The sequence below is a fragment of the Macaca nemestrina genome, chromosome 6 (assembly GCF_043159975.1).
Source record: "Macaca nemestrina isolate mMacNem1 chromosome 6, mMacNem.hap1, whole genome shotgun sequence".
Classification (NCBI taxonomy): Eukaryota; Metazoa; Chordata; class Mammalia; order Primates; family Cercopithecidae; genus Macaca; species Macaca nemestrina.
Genome location: NC_092130.1, coordinates 100,904,224 through 100,925,480, shown reverse-complemented (window position 1 = coordinate 100,925,480; position 21,257 = coordinate 100,904,224). Strand labels below are relative to the sequence as shown.

General features: G+C 38.7%; 1 pseudogene; it reads left to right on the top strand.

Annotated features, from left to right (window-relative positions):
* Window positions 1-1,925: 1,925 nt before the first annotated feature.
* LOC105475232 (spermine synthase-like) lies at window positions 1,926-20,474 on the top strand (annotated as a pseudogene).
* Window positions 20,475-21,257: the final 783 nt, after the last annotated feature.

Below are 21,257 nucleotides of genomic sequence, written 5' to 3'. Positions count from 1 at the left end.
AGCCAGGATGGTCTCGATCTCCTGACCTCGTGATCTGCCCTCTTCGGCCTCCCAAAATGAATTAAAATATATTTTATTGCTAAAAAATGCTAACAATCATCTGAGCCTTTAGGAAGTTGTAATCTTTTTGCTGGTGGAGGGTCTTGCCTCAATGTTGATGGCTGCTGACCAGTCAGGATGGTGATTGCTGAAAGCTGGGGTAGCTGTGACAATTTCTTAAAATAAAATAACAATAAAGTTTGCTGCATCAATGGACTCTTCCTTTCACAAAGGATTTCTCTGTAGCATGCGATGATGTTTGGTAGCATTTTACCCACAATAGAACTTCTTTCAAAACTGAGGCCAATCCTTTCAAACCCTGGTTTATCAACTAAGCTTATGTCCTATCGTAAATCCTTTGTTGTCATTTCAGCAATGTTCACAGCATCGTCACTAGGAGTAGATTCCATCTGAAGAAATCCTTTTTTTTTTTTTTTTTTGCTCATCCATAAGAAGCAATTCCTCATCCATTCAAGTTTTATCATGACATTGTAGCAATTCAGTCACATCTTCAGGCTCCACTTCTAATTCTAGTTCTCTTACTATTTCCACCACATCTGCAGTTACTTCCTCCATCAAAGTCTTAAACCCGTCAAAATCATCCACGAGAGTTGGCATCAATTTCTTCCAAACTCCTGTTCATGTTGATATTTTGACTTCCTCCCATGAATCACAAATATTACTTAATAGCATCTAAAGTGAAAAATTCTTTCCACAAGATTTTCAATTTACTTTGCCCAGAACTCTCAGAGGAATAACTATCTACGGCAGCTATAGCCTTACAAAATACATTTCTTAAATACCAAGACTTGAAAACTGAAGTGACTCTGATCTATGGGCTGCAGAATGGATTTTGTGTGCAGGCAAGAAAACAATATTAATCTCATTGTATATCTCCATCACAGCTTTTGGGTAACTAGGCGCATTGTCAATGAGCAGTAATATTTTGAAAGAAAAATTTTTTAATGAGCAGTAGGCTTCAACAGTGCACTTGAAACATTCAGTAAGCCATGCTGTAAACAGATATACTGTCGCTCAGGCTTTCTTATTTCCTTTATAGAGCATAGGAAGAGTAGATTTAGCATAATTCTTAAGGGCCCTATGATTTTTGAGTAGTTAAAGAACATTGACTTCAGCTTAAAGTCACTAGCTACATTAGCCTCTAATGAGAGAATCAACTTGTCCTTTGAGCCAATCATTGACTTCACCTTTCTAACTGGGCAAGTCCTAGACGGCGTCTTCTTCCAAGAGAAGGCTGTTTCGTCTACACTGAAAATATGTTGTTTAGTGTAGCTACCTTCACCGATGATCATGATCTTAGCTAGATCTTCTGGATAACTTGCTGCAGCTTCTACATCAACACTTTTACTTGCACTTTTGTGTAAGTGCAGCGTCATCTTGCACTTTTGAATTATGGAATCAGCTTCTTAAACCTCTTGAATCAACAACCTCTGCTAGCTTCAAACTTTTCTCCTGCAGCTTCCTCACCTCTCTCAGCCTTCATAGAATTGAAGAGAGTTAGGGCTTTGTTCCAGACTGGGCTTTGTCTTAAGGCAATGTTGTGGCTGGTTTGATTTTTTCTCTAGACCACTGAATCTTTCTCCATACCAGCAATAAGGCTGCTTTGCTTTCTTATCATTTGTGTGTTCCCTGGAGTAGTACTTTTAATTTCCTTCAATTACTTTTCCTTTGCATTCACAACTTGGCTAACTGTGTGGTGCAAGAGGCCTAGCTTTTAGCGTATATCTCAGCTTTTAACATGCCTTCCTCATGTAGCTTAATAATTTCTAGCTTTTGAGTTCAAGTGAAAGGTGTGCAACTCTTTCTTTCACTTGAACATTTAGAGGCCACTGTAGGAGATTAATTGACCTAATTTCAATATTGTCATGTCCCTGGAAACAGGGAGGCCCGAGGAGAGGGAGAGAGACTTGGAGATGGCTGGTTGGTGGAGCAAACACAACATTTATTGATTAAGTTTGACATCTTACATGGGCACAGTTTGTGGTGCCCCAAAACAATTACAATAGTAACATCAAAGATAACTGATCACAGATCACTATGACAAGTGTAATAATCATGAAAAAGCTTGAAATATTGTGAGAATTGCCAAAATGCGACTCAGAGACAAAATGAGCACATACTGTTGGAAAAAATGGTCCCCATAGACACTCGATGCAAGGTTGCCACAAACCTTCAATTTGTAAAAAAAAAAAAAAAAAAAAAAAAAAAAGCAATATCTAAAAAATGCAATAATGACAGGTGCAATTTAAGAAATGAAGTATGCTTGAACTAAATCATTTCCAAAGGTCTGTAAAGGATCACAAATATTTTGACTTATGATAAACAATGAATCACTGGGTTACCTTTATTACCAAAATCAAATGACTAAAATCATTTCCCCATATTAATTTCTAATAATTTCTCAAAGTCTGAATTTGTCACCTTTACTCCAGCAAGGAACCCTGTTTGATTCAGAGATAGCTATGTCAGATAAAGATAATATTCTGTCCTTCTGTCCCCCCAGATTGTATTCTGGGTAAGAGTTACATCTAAGTGTGTTGTATCTAAGTGGAATAAAACCAGACCTTCTCGTCTTTGTGCTTTAATTTTGGGGATAGAGAATCAAACATTATTATCCCTATCTGCTTATATGAATTGAAATCCTGTCACATGTAGAATTATAGAGTATACAGAGAGGTATAGGAACCTGCCCCGTAAACTTTATGCTACTGCCTTCATTCATTTGAAACTTTCTTTCTAAAATGGACATTTTGAAGTAAATATACATCAAGAGAATTGCAAAAATGGATCAAGTAATCATGACGATATTAATGTCAAGTGCAAAACAAAGATACGATATTTTCTTAACAGAGAATGATGCAAATTTTGGCTCATTTTTTACCTGTTAGTATACAAAACCAGGAAGGAGTGTTTAGCTGAAATGATTCCATTGTTCCTGATGTTTCTTTATCCCTGGGTATAGTAGCTTAGTAACCCCTAAAACGTTTATTAAACCTGCTGCCATTTTTATCTAATAGAAACTGGGTAGTATTTTTTTTATTTAATGTAATTTTTAGAGTATGGAAAGGAGGGGATGAGGAAGAGTCTGATAGATGGTACTATGGTTTCAGTGTTTGTGTTCCCTCCAAAGTTCATGTTGAAATTTGATTGCCACTGTAACAATATTAAGGGGTGGGGCCTTTAGGAGGTGATGACATCATGAAGGTAGAGCCCTTGTGAACAGGATTAGGTGCTCTTGTAAAAGGGCTTGATGGAAGTAGCTTTTCTTTCGCCTTTCCATCTTCTGCCATGCAACAGACACTGTTCCTCCCTCCAGAGGATGCAGCCTACAAGGCACCATCTTGGAAGCAGAGACCGAATCCTCAACAGACAATGAACCTGCTGGCACCTTGATGTTGGATTTTCCAGAGTCCAGAACGGTAAGAAATAAATTTCTGTTCTTTATAAATTACCCAGTTTGTGGTACTTTGATTTGTGGCAGCACAAATGGACTAAGACAGATATTTACATGAACTTTGATATCAGGGTTTGGTTGTGTCTGAAAAAAAAAAACTATGTAATTTTCCTATGTTTAATTTTTATTACTTTATGGCTGTCTACCCTGGTGACTTGGCAAAAACATCTGTGAAATAAGAAAGGCTTTTTGTTGTGACCATGTCATAGGCCTGGCTCAATTTGAAGATGAAAGTATCAAAAGTAATATTTCATTTCTTACCATGGCAGCCAGCCAACTCATTGGGGTTGCTTTTAATTAAACCCACATGAGCTCTTACAGCAGTACAGAGAACAAAGCAATACCTCTTTTGAATTGCATTGGTTTTTCTGACCATGAAGCAGGCATTCAAAATTGCATGTTATGGAGAAACATGGAGTGTTATCTCATCTCATTTATCCGCCATGTTGCCCTCCCTCCTGAGATGGTGAGTGCTTTTTCATACTTTGGTTTAACTCCATAAACACCCTACCTGGTCCATTAAAATGACCTGCTTTACACTGGAAGATAAAATTAGTTTATATGTCTATAATATGTGATAATCTTTACCCAGTCGGAAGTCAATTGTCCCGTTCACTGGACTCCTCTCCCTCCTGGAGCTGATGAATTATTCACCCCTATCGAGAGCATGTTTGTCTTGTTCTGTTGTCCCATGTGTGTGTGAGATTTCCTCCATTTTGTGTCCCACCTTCTAGAGGGGAAGCTAGGAATTCTTTCCTCGTTTTCCTTGCAGCAAATATGTAGATATGTGTCCTAGGTTCAGCCAATCCTAGGACACCCTTGTGAAGACTTTACTTCAGAAAAAAATAATGTGGCAAAACACACACTGTGCTGCAGCTATTTACTGGTAGAAGTGGCGGTGAAGGTGTCTGGCTCTTTGAGGGCAGCAGTGCTGAAGGGTCTGGCCTTCCAGGGTGGTGGAGTCATGGTAGTAGTGCCCAGTGCTGATGGCCAGGGAATCTTCACTTGAGCAGCCCATAATGTGATTTGGACATTCACACCCACCATGTAGGCTTTAAGCCTGAGCCTGTGGTCCTCACAGAGGACTTCCTGAAGGACCCAATATCCTTTGAGCAGCTTAATGTCATTTAATAGATTCCTTTTCCAATTGAATTGTCTCATACTCTTTTGTTTATAAGAACCCTGAGAGAAATACAGATGGAGTTTTTTAAACATATAATAAGATTTTATAATTCAACACCACAGTTTTATAACCTTGCCTCTCCAAGAAACTTGCATTTTATTCCTAAAGGACTTATTTGTTTTTTACTGAGTGTTTTTAAAACACATTTGAGGAGATATAAACAACATTTAAACAATTTTACATGATATCCTTTGAATTATTCAGAAAGGCAGATGTACCCTGGATGCCTATGAGTTTTGTCAATCACAACTTACAGAAACGATTTTTTTAAAAAGGAATAAAATACATAATGATAACAATGTAGTGAGGGACAAGGGAGGAAAAGAACAGCATAGCATGAGGAGTGCTGCAGCATCAATATGAGTGTATACTCTTATTCCACACAATATATTTTGGGTATTTCATAATAAGCCCTCACTGCTGCACAATACGGAGGGAGAATAAAGCTAATACTAGACTTCAGGACAGGTGAGGAGACTGTGGAACAGAAATCTGAGAAAGGACTGGAGGAGAAAGATTCCAGATCTCCAGATCCAGATTCCATTCTCTTTCTTCATGGAAACCGCGGAGCTCAGGCCCTGGACGTGAGAGGAGATGTGAGCCTTAAGGGCTCCTCCCACCAAGCAGGAGTCTTCCTTGAAGCATGAATGTGGCAAACCAACCACATTTTAGACCTGCAAAATGTGGTTTTGCAAAAACAACACAAGAAAAAAGAATAAACAATGTGTGCATTAAACTTATGTGAATAGCTGTTTCTACTTGGAGTGAAGCCGTTAGCTTAAGAGTCTCTGTTTTAGTTTTGCATATTGCACATCACTTCCGCCATCATCATCCCCAAAGGCATTTATTAAGGGCTCCTCTTTGTGGGGGGTGTTGTGTTAGGTCCTACTCAGAGCAAATCAGGAAGAGATGGTTCCTGGCCACTAGGAGTCTACAATTCAAGTACCAAGGAAAGGCCCCATCTTTTTCCTCCTTCTCCGGATCCCTTGTAGCAGAAATCCAGTTTATATTTTGGCCTGAACTGGATTGAGATGGTCAGAAGGTTAAGGTCAACCTTTCCCTAACCTTTCCTCTTTTAAATATCATGTGAGAACATCAACATGCTATATTAACTGCTAATATTTTTTCTATTGTTAAAGTGATTTTAAGATCAAACACATCTAAATTCTATGAACAATGTATTTATGAATAATCAAAGGAACAACAGAGAAAGCTATTTTCCTGTCTTCCTTTGTCTCACAAGTATTAGATCTAAAAGAATCTTAAAAGGGAAAACAAACCGTGTAATTTATTACTGCCTTTGTTATGTGAGTGGTCGGTTTTGATGTTGATGATAGGCTCATTTAATATCACATTTTTTAACTTTGCTGGAAAAAAATCTGTGAATGTTTTGGTTCCCCCAAAATTATTACATATTACATAAAAACAAGATTTCAAGTAAGAACAAAATACTGATCTGAATCTTTAGTACATGTAGCTTCAGCAAATAGGAGCATTTGTGGTTTTTAAAATATAATTGTATCCCTTGCCTGATAAAATTTTCTTATAATACCTTATGTAACAGCAACCTGTGACTGAAAATATAAAATGGAATATACATTTTTAAAGTAAAATATTTCTTTTTAAACGTCTTGCATCAGTACCTCGAAGCCAGAAGACTAAGTATCTGTCAGAAGGTGGCAAACCAGAAATTATAAAAATAAAAGACATAGAAAAAACACATTTATCTTAGCTTCCTCTGCATGGGGATCAAAGTTCACACTAAGCACTGTGATTACATCTGTTTAGTAAGCCATCTGCCTACAATGAACTTCAAAATGTATTCTTTCTAGTTAAAAAGAACTACCTAATTTTTTATGAATGGTATAGAGAAATATGAAAGAATCTTTAACATTTTGAAAACTTCCTTCATGTGTTTCTATTAGATGTAGTATATGTAGTTGAGATCATACTACACATCCATTTTTACACTCTAGGTTTTTCTCTTAATATAATTTAATGCTTTATGTTATTAGAAACTGTCCATTGGTATCATTGGAATGGCTACTTTATATTTTATCAAACAGGTCCACCATAATATGCTAAGCCAGTCTTCTATTGTTAGATATTTAGGATGTTTCCAGTTTGTGCTGTTATAAATAACACTGCATTGAACAGCTTTGCAGGCAACGTTTCCTTTTAGGGTTCCACTTTAGGATAGACTCTGAAAGGGGAATATTGCACCAAACAGTAGGAATGGTGTTAGAGCTCTTGACATGTGTTGCAAATTTTTTCCTTAACCCCTCAAATAGCAGCACCAGTTTAAACCATTGTCAGGGTCTATCAGAAAGGACATTTCCTGACATTTTATAACCAGCATTCTGTTGTTTCATCTTCATATGCTCCTCCCTGTTTTAAAAAGTAACTGAATTGAGGTCACATGAAGGGATGCTGTGAGAAAGCACCATGCACAACTATCTTTGTACAGATCTCGTTGAAGACATGGTCCTCTCTGTCACCAAAGGACCCTGTTTAAAAAAAAAAAAAAAAAGCATGGTAGAGAAATTGCTCAGATTTCATTGCCAAGGAAAAGTGAACAACTGGTATCCATAGTCATTTGGAGTCTTACAGCTATGTGTGTTTATTTTGCCATTGGCCAGTAGGAAGTTTAAAAACTCACTTTGCAGTACCATGGAAGGCTTACTGTTTCACTTTATTTTGGTTTCAATCTGGTTTTCTCACCTTAAAAACAATTTTTACAATTGATTTTTTAACTACTTTGAGTTCTTAAAGAAAAAAGATGTGATCTAAATTAATATATAATTTTCTCTTAAAATGTTTCTGTAAAAAAGATATTGTCACTTTGAGTTGTATTTTACTGAGTATTAGTAAACTTGAGCATTTCTTCATTAATCGTTTGTAGTTCCTCCTTGGTGGTTTGCAATTTATTTTCTTTGTCCATTTACTTACTGAGGTCTTTTTTTTTTCCTTTATAATTTGTGTTTTGTGTGGTAAGACTATCAAGTCTATCAAACTTTTTCATATTTGTCGTGAATATTTTCCAGTTTTTTTTTCTGACTGTGATTTTTTGACTTAAAAAAGTTTCTTTGTTATTTAGTATAATTTTCCACAGTATCTTTGGAAGCATTCAGTCAATGAATTATTATTATTGTTATTTGCAATTTCTTCCATTGCTTTTAAGCTTAGAAATTCTCCACTGATTGAAAGGTTTGACAAATATAAACTTCAATTTTATCTAGTATTTAACTGCCTTAATAATTTTATAATAACTCTTTATTTGAAATTAATTTTGGTAAAGTTCATGAGGTTAGGATCTAGACTGATTTTTTTCCGAATCCCCTAAAATTCCTTTAAGATGTTGTATGTTGTTAAATCTATACATTGACTTTGGAAGAATAGATATCTTCAAAATATTCAGATTTTCCATTCAAGAGTATATGTGTCTCTATGTATTCAACATTTCTTATAAATCTTTTAGTAAAATGTTGTGATTTTATTCATGTGGTTGCCACAATTTTCTTGCTAAGTTTATTCTAGGTATTTTATGTTTTCTCTTCCTTTTATAAATAGTATCTTTTCCAGTTATACCTTATAATGGATTATTGCCAATATGTAGAGTAGTTATGAATTTTTTGCATGTGTCTATATTCAGCCATTTTACTAAACTGACTTTCTCCTGATGTTTATCCATTTACAGTTCTAACAACTATCAATCATGATAGTTTCTTCCACTTTTTTCTTATTCTTAAGTTCCAAATCTTTGGTCCATGTTTGTATTCCATTAGCCAGAGCTTGTAAAACCAAGCTAAATAGTGTTGATGATAATAGGCCTCTTTATTTCATTCTTATTTTAATGGGAATGCCCCAGTGTTTGCTTAGTAAGGATTACGTGGTTGTCAGTTTGACATAAATATTATCTTCTTGAGAATGTATTTCCTTATACCTAGATTTCTAAAGAGTCAGGAGTGGGTGTGAAATTTTAAGAATTAACATTTTAACATATATTGAGATAACCATGGAAATTTCTTATGTCATCATATGATTATTATTAATGTATTTCCTAATGCTAGAGTATGCCTTCATCCTGATGAAACCTATGAGGTTGTGTTTACTGTTTTTAAAAAAATACATATAATGCCAAATCCAATTTGCTGGAATTTTGTTCAGGATTTTTGCATCTTTGTCCACACTTGAAATTGTTCTATAGTGTGTGTGTGTGTGTGTGTGCGCGCGCGCATGTGTGTGTTTGTATTATCACTGTAGGTTTTTTTGTGTCATGGTTTTCCAGTTTCATAATTGACTGGAAAGTTTTCAATGTCTTTGTACTCTTCAAAATAGTTAACACAGTAGCAATTATCTGATCTAAAAATGGTTGAAAAAATAATTTTGTCTATATTCTTATTTATTTATATCTTGAAACATTCCAAGAAGAATGAAAGAGGTTTTACCAAAAGCTATATAAGAGGATGAAATGTAACTAAGACAAAATAAACTATTTGCATACATGTATCACAATTTTTACTCATACCAAGAATTGAAAGAAAAGTTCCTTAGGTCACCTTAAAGGATACACAGCCCGACCTAGAGAGCAAAGCCCTTGCCACCATCCCCACACTAGTAAAATGTGTTTTATAATACGTTATATACAGGTTAATGGCATAACACAATTGCATCAGTGTAATTAATACCATCTGCAAAGTATACAAAAAATGAAGTGCAAAGAAAAAGAAAAAGATTTCAGGTATGCAGCTCACCCAGTTGGTCTCACATAATAGGGGTGTAACATTCAAAATATCAAATGGATGCATTGCATGGTCTTCAGCTCCTTCCTCAATATTTTTTAGTTACAACTGATCTTTTGATAAGAAATGAACAGAAGAAGGTTTGAAGTTATAACTGCTCTCTGCCAAGAATCTGGGGTGCAGATTTTCTATATCAACACCATATGCTTTGAGAATCAACTAAGGAGGACAGGGGCTGCCTCCCCTTCCAGGCCATCTGTTTGACTTTATGGCTGCTCCATCTGTCTGAGCAACTCCATTCATGGCTCCATCCTCTCACCTCAGTGGGGCTGTGGGAGTGCTGGAGAGTGACCCTTGCCTTTGGGCATCTCTCTTTGTTGTACTCTCTACCTTTCAGTCAAGCCTCTGACATCCCTGATCGTCATTCTGATGCCCTGTAGCGAGGGTCTCTTGTTTTGTCCTGCGCAGGGCCCCTCCGCTCAGGCCTCACTTTGCCTGTGGTCCTGGTGAGTATATCAGTCAGGCAGCTTATCCCTCCACTTGTCATGTGCCCCAGGTTGGGCCTTTCAGACTCTCCTGGGAATCCCAGGCTAGACACACAAGGATGAAATGCAGAGGCAGCTGAATCATTCCAAAGGCAGAGCCTAAAAAGATGCTTCTGAGAGTTCGACCATCTCCTGGCTCCTGTCTTTCCCAAACCTGGTTCTTCAGTTCTTTGGGGAATTGTCTTTGCTTCTCCTCTCTTTGGTTTTCTTCCAACCTCTCTCCTCTCTGTCTTTCTCACTGTCTTCAATCCCCCCTTTCTCTCTCTCTCTCTCTCTGTCCCCCTCCCTCTCTCTCTCTCTCTCACTCACACACACACACACACACACTCTCTCTCTCTCTCTCTCTCACACACACACACACACACACACACACCCTTTTGTGGCCTAAGTTAGTCTCAGGTTCATTTTCTGATGTTTGCAGATCCTACAGTGAAAACAGGACACATAATTAGATTCCGGGTCTGTGCAGCCCCTTTGTATTGACACCTCAGTTGTACTGTCTGCTGGCTTATCACTTATTCCTGGAAACTGTCTCTCAGGTAATCTTCCACAGTCTGCAGCTTGGAGTCCAGTCCTGCCCCACACCTGAGACCAGCCCAGGTCTCTAGGGCCCCAACTCACACCCAGGATGCTAGGCTTCTCTCATCCTGGAGAGGAGACTGAGTTCCTGGGGTATTTCACCAGTCTGAACCCTCATCAGATTTCCACTGCCCACCTACCTGTGATCCAAGCAGAGTTCTTTCCATTTGCTCCTTTTACTCTAGAGAGCTTCATCAAGTGTCCTGTTTATGTGCATGTGCTTCCAGGTAAGAGGAACTCTCACACCACAGAGACAACTGTCTTTAGTCTCGTACCCAGGCCTTGTTCTATCAGGCAGGTTTCTACTGTCCCCGAGGTCAAGGCACTCTGTAAGGAAGTAGATAGCAATTTGTGGTGGCACTTCAGTCTCTTCTTCTCCCCTGAGGTTAATCTAGATGTGCTTTGTAAGTAAGAATACATAGCTCTGCCTTCTCTGGGACTCTGAGGTCTCAGCACAATCATCTCTAAGAGCACTGCTCATTCCCACTTATCTTTGAACTCTGTCTGGACTTTGTCTTCTTTGGGAAGGGTGGTATGTAGAAGGTGACTATAAAAATGATACGGTACCAAAATGTCAAGCCTGCATGTCAAGTTCTAGCCATCTTCTGGTAGTTTATGAACACTGTGCTCTGTGCTCTTCTGGTCTTACCTATCAAGGAAATCTCTTTACTGAGCATACTGAGAAGTGATGATCTGGAATATCTTCTATCCACCGTGCTACTTCTGCATTCCCTCTGGGACAATTTGGAGAGATGTGTTTTGAGATCTCTTTGATAGAAATCCTAGACCAACTTCTGTTCTTCCAAGGACTCCCAATGCCTACATTTTCAGGAAGTCTTCAGAGATGAGCTACCTCTTCTGGATGCAGGAGTTGCACAGCCTTAAGGTGATATCTGAGGCAGCGAGGCAGAGGGACAAGATGGAACCCACCATACTTTTAGGGTATCCATTAGTAATGTGACTCCACCTCCCGTGGGATGAATGACAAGTGGGTGGAAAAAGGGTAGATGCTGCTTTCCTCATTTTCTTGAGAGAGCAGGCGAGTGCCCCACAGTCCTCAAACACAGAGCTTTTAGTAAACTATAGCTTAGACCTAATGCCAAAATGGGGCTTCCTTCTCCTTCCCTTGGAATTGACAATAACCTAGGATAAGCTTGATTTGACTTTATGTCAGTCATAAAAGTATGATTTGCAGAGAATCTCTGGAAAGTATGTGGAGAAGAGGCACCGAGCAGGAGTTATAAAAGAACCTGCAGTTCTGAGCTGCCGATGCATATAAAAGTGGGCACAAATTGCATCATGGGAGATTTAATGTTGGTGTAGGATGCACTGTCATGCAGGAAATGGCTAATAGAGTATCCAGAAACCAAACTTGGGACTGGGAGTTGAGTGAAGAGATAGTTTTAAAAATATCTTTATCATCAGGGAAGAGCTGTAGTCTAAGTGTAGAGAAAGGGAAAACCAATTAGACAGACTATTAATACCGAATGTTTCCATCATTAACACTCATTGTGTTGCTGCTTCTCAAAATAAAAAGCCATTTGTGACCCAAAAGTTGGTCAGCACCAATACCTTTAGATCATGCTAAGAATAGAAGTGAACCTAACTTCCTGAGAGCTTACTACATGCATTTTTAATAGCTAGATCATGTAGGGAAATCAGCATGTCTATTATTAAAATAGAAAAGCTGAGTGTTAGAACACTAATTTGGAGCAGGAAGATTATACAGGACAAATTCTGAACATGAAGATGATAATTTTCCCTTGAGCAGGAAAATAATTTAATAGAACTCAATGCATTAACAGACCTATAGTAGAATGTTAAAAAGAAATTCTAGCCAGTAAAAATGGGGAAGACCCATGGGAATATTCAGAGTTGAGCTATAAATCATCTGGATACAGAGGATCCATAACACTTGCTACAGAGCTTAGAGCAGCAGGAGAAGTCACTGAAGGAAAAGGAGAGAGAAAAAAATCAAAGAGATTACTCTTGTCACAAAAGGGGCACATTTTTTTAACTAAATAAAAAACTATAGATATGTAAGTTTCTCCAGATATTGTTATGCCATTACCCCTCCAAAGAAGGCACTGCAGAATTTAAAACCATGAGTTCCTCATATAGAAAAACTCTTGATAATCCTTATTTTGGAAAACAAAGTTCCAGAAAAAAAGTGAAAGATTAATTAAATGTGTGAACAATTATTCAAAATGTGTTTAGCACCTTTCATATGAAAGGTTTAGCACCTCCACTGTGTTGGAGAGTTCGTGGGATTTAATGTTGTACAAAATGTGATGTCCTTGCCCTCAAAAAGCTGTTGTACTACAGGAAATGAAATGGAATTATTTATAATGAAACTGGTAAGTAATGAGGGCCATATATGCAGTTGAACCTAGGAGTTAACAAGTGTGGAGCTGGGCAGGATGCTTTTCCCTGTAGTGGCTGCAGAGATACAGTAGAGAAAGTGGTATTTGGTATCTCAGGTGGTGGGTATAGCTTGATTAATTTTACACAGGAGTAGATAAACTTCTTTTTCTCTGGGTAGATGCCCAGGAGTGGGTTGCTGGATCAAATAGTAGTTCTACTTTTAGTTCTTTAAGGAATCTCCACACTGTTTTCCATAGTGGTTGTACTAGATTACATTCCCACCAACAGTGTAAAAGTGTTCCCTTTTCACCACATCCAGACCAATGTCTATTATTTTGATTTTGATTATGGCCATTCTTGCAGAAGTCAGGTGGTATCGCATTGTGGTTTTGATTTGCATTTCCCTGATAATTAGTGATGTTGAGCATTTTTCCATATGCTCGTTGGCTATTTGGATGCCTTCTTTGGAAAACTGTCTACTCATGTCCTCAGCCCACTTTCTGATGGAATTTTTTTTCTTGCTGATTTGTTTCAGTTCTTTATAGATTCTAGATATTAGTCCTTTGTCAGGTGTATAAATTGTGAAGATTGTTTCCCACTCTGTGGGCTGTCAACTCTGCTGATTATTTCTTTACTGTACAGAAGCTTTTTAGCTTAAGTCCCCTCTATTTATCTTTGTTTTTGTTGCATTTGCTCTTGGTTTCTTGGTCATGAAATCTTTGTTTAAGCCAATGTCTAGAATGACAATTTTTCCAAAGTTATCTTCTAGAATTTGTCTGGTTTCAGGTCTTAGATTTAAGTCTTTGATCCATCTTGAGTTGATTTGTATATAAGGTGAGAGATGAAGATCCAGCTTTATTCTTCTACATATGGCTTGCCAATTATCCCAGCACCAGTTTTTGAAAAGCATGTCCTTTCCCAACTTTACGTATTAGTTTGCTTTGTCGAAGATTGATTGGCTGTACGCATGTTTAGAGTGTCACAATTTGCAATTGGAAAGATATGGATCCAGCCCAAATGCCCATCAATCAATGAGTGGATAAAGAAAATGTGGTATACATATATATATTATATATATATATATAATATATATATATATATACACATCATGGAATACTACCCAGTCATAAAAAGGAATGAAGTAATGTCATTTGCAGCAACCTAGACGTAAATGGAGACTATTATTCTAAGTGAAGTAACTCAGGAATGGAAAACCAAACATCATATCTTGTTACTCATAAGTGGAAGGTAAGCTATGGATACGCAAAGGCATAAGAATGATACAATGGACTTTAGGGACTCGGGGGAAAGGGTGGAAGGGCAGTGAGAGATAAAAGACTACACACTGGGTACAGTGTACACTGCTTGGGTGATGGGTGCACCAAAATCTCAGAAATCACCACTAAATAACTTATTCATGTAACCAAACACCACCTGCTCCCCTAAAAACCTGTTGAAATAAAAAATAAATTAATTTTAAAAAAAGAAGTAGAGAAACTTGATGAGTCTATGGGGTATGCCAATTAACCCAGAATATCCATGTATTCTCATCCCTCATTGGTTGAGGGTTCACAGACCTACTGTGCAAGCACTGGGGTGGCTGAGGGCAGAGATGAGTCAAACCATCCTGGCCTGTAGTCGTTCAGAACTTCCTCTGCAGTGAAGGCTTTGGCTCTCTGGTAGGCATTGACTTGAGACACGCGAACAGGCAAAGGAGTTTGCATGTTAAATCACTGTGTAATCATGGAGTGATTTAAAGGAGGTGAATTGTGCTTCTTCTGGGAAGCTCTACTTCTTTTTGGAGTCTCCAAACTAATCACTGTGACCCCACAACGCTGTATGATGTGGTTCCAGTCTTCTCAGTCACCATTCAGGTAATGGTAGCTCCTCTTCCTGGGACTGAAACATCAGGAACACCCCGCTTCCTTGCATCCTACCAGTTGCCACATTTACTGAGTTCAGACATTTTCTGAGTGACAAAAACTACCTTATCCTAGATGTGCAGATAATATAGGAACAAACAACATAGAGAGATGCAGTTATGGGCCCATGAGGCAAACCCGTCGTACAGTCCTGAATGGCCTAGAGTTTCCTTTAATTCATCTCTCCTTCTTAACAAGAATGTTTTCCAGATATCAAAATCTGCCTCTTTCAGCAAAAAATATCTCTTGTGGGCATTTTCATCTTCCTTCCCCATCTCTACCCTGCCACACACTTCTAAGTGACACACTGCCTTCCCCTTTGAGCCACCAGAGGAGGCTAGAGACCTCTTCCAAGTTTCTTTCTCTGACCCTGCCTGGGGCAGCTTCTTCCGTGGCAGTTTGAGCAGAAAAATGCTCCCAGAACTTAAGTTTTCATTGAGTTAATATTTTTTTCATTTCCAGCTTTCCATCTGGACTCCTAAATTTTTCCTTTTGCTTGCTAAGATCCTGAAGCCGTTCTGACTTTAGGCAAATATTTGTCAAACACCTTCCATAATGTAGTAACTGTGCTAGAAACTTGGAATACAACAGATGGAGACATCCTTCTTGTTTTCCCAAAGGAAATAAACTTGAAACACAGTTCAACTCAAATCAGTAGACATTTGTGGAGTATCTACTGTGTGCCAGGTGCTCTTTTAGGGCTGGGGAGAGTATAAGGATGCTTTCAGCTATGAGCAAAGGCCTCTAACTTAAAGAGGCTCTAAAAAAAAAAAGAGGAAATTTATTACTACACAACAGAAGTAGGGCTGTTCCAGACATGGCACACCAGGGCTCTGGCTCCACTTCTCTGAAATTCACTTAACTCTCACATCCTTTATGTGTTATGTCATCAGACTACCTCTCCTCCATGATTCCAGGATATTTGCAAAGTTCTATATGTCACATTCAAGCAAATAATGTCTAAAGCCACAAATGGGACTTCTTTGCTTCATTTATATTTTCAGGAGGAGCTTTCCCAAAAGCTGTCTAGAAATCTTCCCTGCAAATGTCATTGAGCAGAATTGTGTAACAAGTCCATGCCCAAACCAATAACTGGAAGGGAGAGAGGAATTAACATGACTGATTTGGACCAATTACAATGTAATGTGCCCATTCCCAAAAGCACATGGTCATGTGAAAAGTGGTAGATCTCAGTTTGCTGAGGGGGCCAGAGGTCTGGGCAAGAATCTCGAGAGCTTGTCAGAAGAAGATGGCAGTGGAGTCATGAATTGCACTGGAAGAAATTAAGAAAGAGCCGGAGACACCCACCGACCAAGAAAAGACATGCCCAAGCTGTCCTGGGGTCTAGCGAGCGGCAGATCTACACTTAGATGGATGCAACCTTGAATTAACTGACTAGATTAATAAAAGAAGTCTACCCAGAAGCTAGAAAGAAGGGCACAAACTTAAATTTTGCAGTTGTTTTGTGGATCTTAAAAGACATTGCTATCAAGTAAAGGAAATTGGCATTGTCATGTCTGATAGAAAAGGGGTGGATGATGAATGCCCTATAGTGGGAGCAGTTCCAAATAGATTATTTGCACATAGCAATCACTCCTCCAAATCAGGCACCACTTTCCTCGGGGCACATGAGACCATATTAAATTTTATTTACTATTTGTTTGCATTTATTTTTAAATTAGTTATGTAAAATACCTTATATAGTCTTTTTCGCCTTACTTCCATCGAGCCTTTAAACTCTAAGCACAGTGTAATGCATCTATGTAGGAGTTATATTTGGTTGTGCTATGGTATGAGTATTAATAGAAGGCCCATATTGTTTCAAGCCCTTCTGTAAAATATGAAAAGTGCTCTTAGCATTCTGTAGAAAACTGTATTGTTAAATATATGTGTGTCATTTTTTTAAAAGGTAAATCCCTAAATAAAATCAGGATTCTTTAAGGCAAGCATAAAGTATGCATGTATGTGTGGAAGTTGTACTGAATGCTGGTAGGGCAACCAGCAGAGTTGGATAGAAGATTGATCTGGTGCCTTTTTAAATATGATTGGTTATTCCTTATAGTTTCCTATTGCCTGCATATATTTTTCTTTAAGTAAAGTAAAAATTATGAGCAATAGTTCTAACATCTGAAGTCTTTCATCAGGAAAAGATTGAAGTTTCTTCTGTTATTTGTGTTGGTGCTCCTTCATGGTATCATGCTTCCTTGTGTATTGTTATTTTGTGTACTTCATTATTTTCTAACTTTCATTTATTTGTGTGATTTTTTTTTTTTTGAACTCCAGGATGAAGGAGGGTTCCTCCACATAGGATTTGCATTTCTTTCTATCAGGGACTGGGAAATTGCCAACCCAATATTAAACTGAATTCATAGTTTATTGAGAATTTGGGGCTAGAGATCTCTATGACTTGCATTCAGTTGAAATTTCTCAGGTAAGCATATTCTACCTCTACTCGATAGCCAAATTCCCTTGCTATACTAAGCATCAAGGCAACATTTTCGGTAGTCCCCTATATTGGTAGTGGTAGGGAGAATTGGTCTCTGGTTTCCCTTACACTGATGGTGTAAACCTTCAGATTGCTTGTAATGGAGGGTGGGTTGTGCCTCATTATTAGATTCAATAACTTGTGCAAGTCCTAGGTTTTGTCTTGTATCCCCCTCACATTAAAAAGACAAGGAAAACCTACCCCACCATATTGCTATCAACCATCTCATAAAAGTATAGGAGGATGGCTGTTCAAGAAATATTCATTAGAATTTTATCATTTAGCAAAACCCAAATGAAATAGTAGATAAATAGCAATAATCGTCAATAACTGCTAACATCACAAAAGAGACAATTAGTATATGCCTCCTAATTAAATGATATATATGTAGTAGTTTCATTTTAAAAAGACCCTGCCTCTGATAAGCCTCTAGATCTATTTTCTGGATTGCAGGAAATACAGGGAGCAGCAGAGCCTATTAAATAGCATAACGGGAACAAAATCAGTAAAATTCAGACTGTGGAGAGCTCTACAGGACATAAGGTTTCTTCATCTATAGTAAATTATGAAGGGAAAAGAAAGGAAGGATGAACCAATAGATAAATAGAGATTTAAGAGACATATCAACCAATTGCAATGTATGGTAGACCTTGTTTGGATATTGATTCAAACAAACTAATTTTTAAAAACATAAAATAAGAGGAAGAGTAGGAGGGTAGGAGACGGGGTATCTATGGAAACAATGCGAGTTACCCAAACTCAATGTGGCAGCACCCTTCTGGTTCTGGTTGCCGATCTTCCACAATTTTGGAAAGGAAATGGGGGCACCAGCCACCAGAGCAATCCACTTGCCAAACTGCCTTCCTAGAACCAGGACCTGTCTACACATCCACGGCTGACTTCATAAGTGGGAGCTCTGCAGCTCCTTGGGGCATTTGGTCAAGACTACAGTGAGTTTTGGGGTCAGAAGAAAGGTGAAGAGCACACTGAAGGGGAGAAACGGGGATAGGGTCCACGTGGATCTGGGTGTAGGCTTAAGTGACCCCACCAAAAGAACCTGGCCACCAGAGAGTTGGTCTCTAACTCTTAAACTTTAGAGTTGTTTAAGGCATGGAGCATGGAGACCAAGTCCTTGTTTGCCCAGGTCTACGGGTTGTACTGGTTGGAATGAATATCTGTGTGTATATTAAATTGCCAAGGATTAAAACAGGATTAGTGTTCAGGAAGTGACATTGACTTGGGAGTCAATCAGGAAAGTTGTGGAGTTACCTGGAGGTCTGAGTCTGCTAGCCACATCTAAGAGTAGTGGGTGAAATAACCTGATGAAAGGAGATTTATAGCAGTAGGTTTCAGGGAGGAGTGGTGAAGAATGTTCCAGAAGTAGCAATGCAGAACAAGGACACCACTTTCCTATCTCCAGACACAAGTGATGCAAGCATTGGAGGGAAAATGTCAGCTGTCACTTGAGAGGGTTGTGAGAGAGCAGCCTCTTAGGAAGGCAAGCCATACTTCCATGAGAACAAAAAGGTGAAGAGAACACTTGGAGATGAGGTTGAGGATATTGGGCATTTTGCTAACAGTGGACTTCGAAGTCTAGGAGGCATAGTCAGAGAGTTTCAGGAGTTGGATAGGGAGAAAGAGACAGAATACTAGGTGTGCTGAGCCTTATGAGCATTAGAACATAAGAGATGAGAAAAGCACTTGAGATTTTGGGGCTTCTTGTGGTACTGATACAAGTAGGCATTAAGGGCTTAACAAGATGAACATTGGCAGACTCAAAACATACTGTTTTGACTCCTGTGGGCCACAGCCTGACACGGGCATGCCCCCACCCCCTGGCTCCCACAGCCACCTCCCTGAAGCATGGCACAGGAGGGCCTCACCTCACTGTGACAGCAGCATGGCACAGCAAGATCAAATTCATGCTCAGTGCCAAAGCTGATGGCAAGACCATTCTAACAGGCCTCCAGTCCATTTTCCAGGAGCACGGGATGGCGGAGTCAGTGCACACCTGGCAGGACCGTGGCTATTTAGCAATCTACAAATGGAAACACAAAAACGGCATCTTTGCCAATTTGAGAATTTACCTACATGGATTGATGTTGCTGGACCTTCAGAGTTACAATGATGACCTGCAGGGCAAAGAAGAGATCGACAGCCTTTTGAACAAAGTAGAAAAAAGAATGAAAGAATTGAGTCAAGACAGTACTGGGCTGGTGAAGCCATTACCACCCGTAGTCTGAAGAGGGGCCATCAACAGACATTGGTCCACCACCAATGGGTGCCTGGTCGAATATGACATAGATGAAGTGGTATATAATGAAGATTCACCTTATTGGAACATTAAAATTCTACACTAGAAGCAATTTGGAAATATTCTCATCCTTAGTAGAGATGTTGATTTGGCAGAGTGATTTGCATATACCTGGGCCATCATGGGCAGCAGCAAAGCAGATTGCACTGGCAAAGAGGTACTGACTCTCAGAGGCTGAGATGGGGGCATATTATGTGAAACAGTCAAACTAAAATCAAAGATGGTCACTATGGTAGAGACTGACCAAATGGTGATTGATGGATGTAAGAAATATATGCAAAACACATGTGGTGATGTTGTAGACAATCTGAAAGGAGACTGCTATCAGGCTCTGATAGAAGACTGTATTCCAGTACTGAAGAGGCACACCAGAGAAGGGAGAGAATTGGATTATGTGACTAATGATTTGACAGCTGTTCCAATATCCACATCTCCGGAACAAGATTCCACGTGGGAGTTTCTCGGACTGATTTTTGACCCCTCAATGTATGTATTGAAATAGGATGGGAAATATTTTACACGTGGGAACTGTGTCAATCTGACAGAAGCCCTGCCACCCTTCGAAGAACAGCTTGGGTGCCTGCATTGCCTTGTGGAATTCTCAAAGGAGATCGTCTATGTCCCTTCAAACTTCGAATTGTGGGTATTTCACACTGTCTGGAAGAAAGCTAAACCTTGAAGATGAATATCCCTTAATCACAAGTGCTGCAAATGGCCTTTTTCACTTCCATATGCTGTACATGACATTGAAACAAGTCAGGCAATTGATTGTGAATTCCTTGAAGTTTTCTTTTTAATTATTATTTTTAATTTTAAAAAGCAAATGGCAAATGTATATTGATGAGCTTAGGGTGTTATTTTTTTGAAAGTCAGCTGAAGGATGGTTCGACAGCACAGTAAAGACTGCCAAATGTCCTAACACCCTAGAATGTGATTTTTGTTACTTTTTATTTCTCCGTGGGCTTTTTTTTGTTTTGGTTATGATAGACTTTCAATGTGGATTTTTGGAGGAATGAACATCATTGTTTTGTTCCGAAGGGAAGTTTTTGGTGGTGTTTCTTTCCCCCAATATTGACTTAGATATTAAAATGTGGTGCTTATAAGAGAGAATTTTTAAAAATGAATAGTAATACCTCGATTAAAATTACAAAAGAGCCAAAAAATAGTTTTGAGTGTTGTGGAAGCTGAGTGTTGGGTTAAGAGTAGGTGTCTGCACTTTTCTATAGACTCCTGATGATGATGAGGAGAAGTGGAGAGCTGTACAAACTTGGTCCAACAGTATGGGGCTCTCTTCAGACCTCTGCTGTGGAAGCCAGGTATAACTGTGACTTTCCAGAGCATCTTACAAAACCAATTCTCCAAAGCACAGCCTTTGGAAAACCTTGCCCTGACTACTAAAAGAGGAAGAGTGACTAACATTTATTCTATACCTATTATGTACTAGGCACTGTGCTGCTTGTGTATATTATAAAATATAGCCACTATAGCATCTGTACTTAGTGTGAATTATTTTTATCAAAACCACTTTGCTGATACAAAAACAGACCTCTCATGCTCATTAGGTGTCTTTCACAGCTTGTGTTTTAGCATCACAGGAAGATACTCTGCA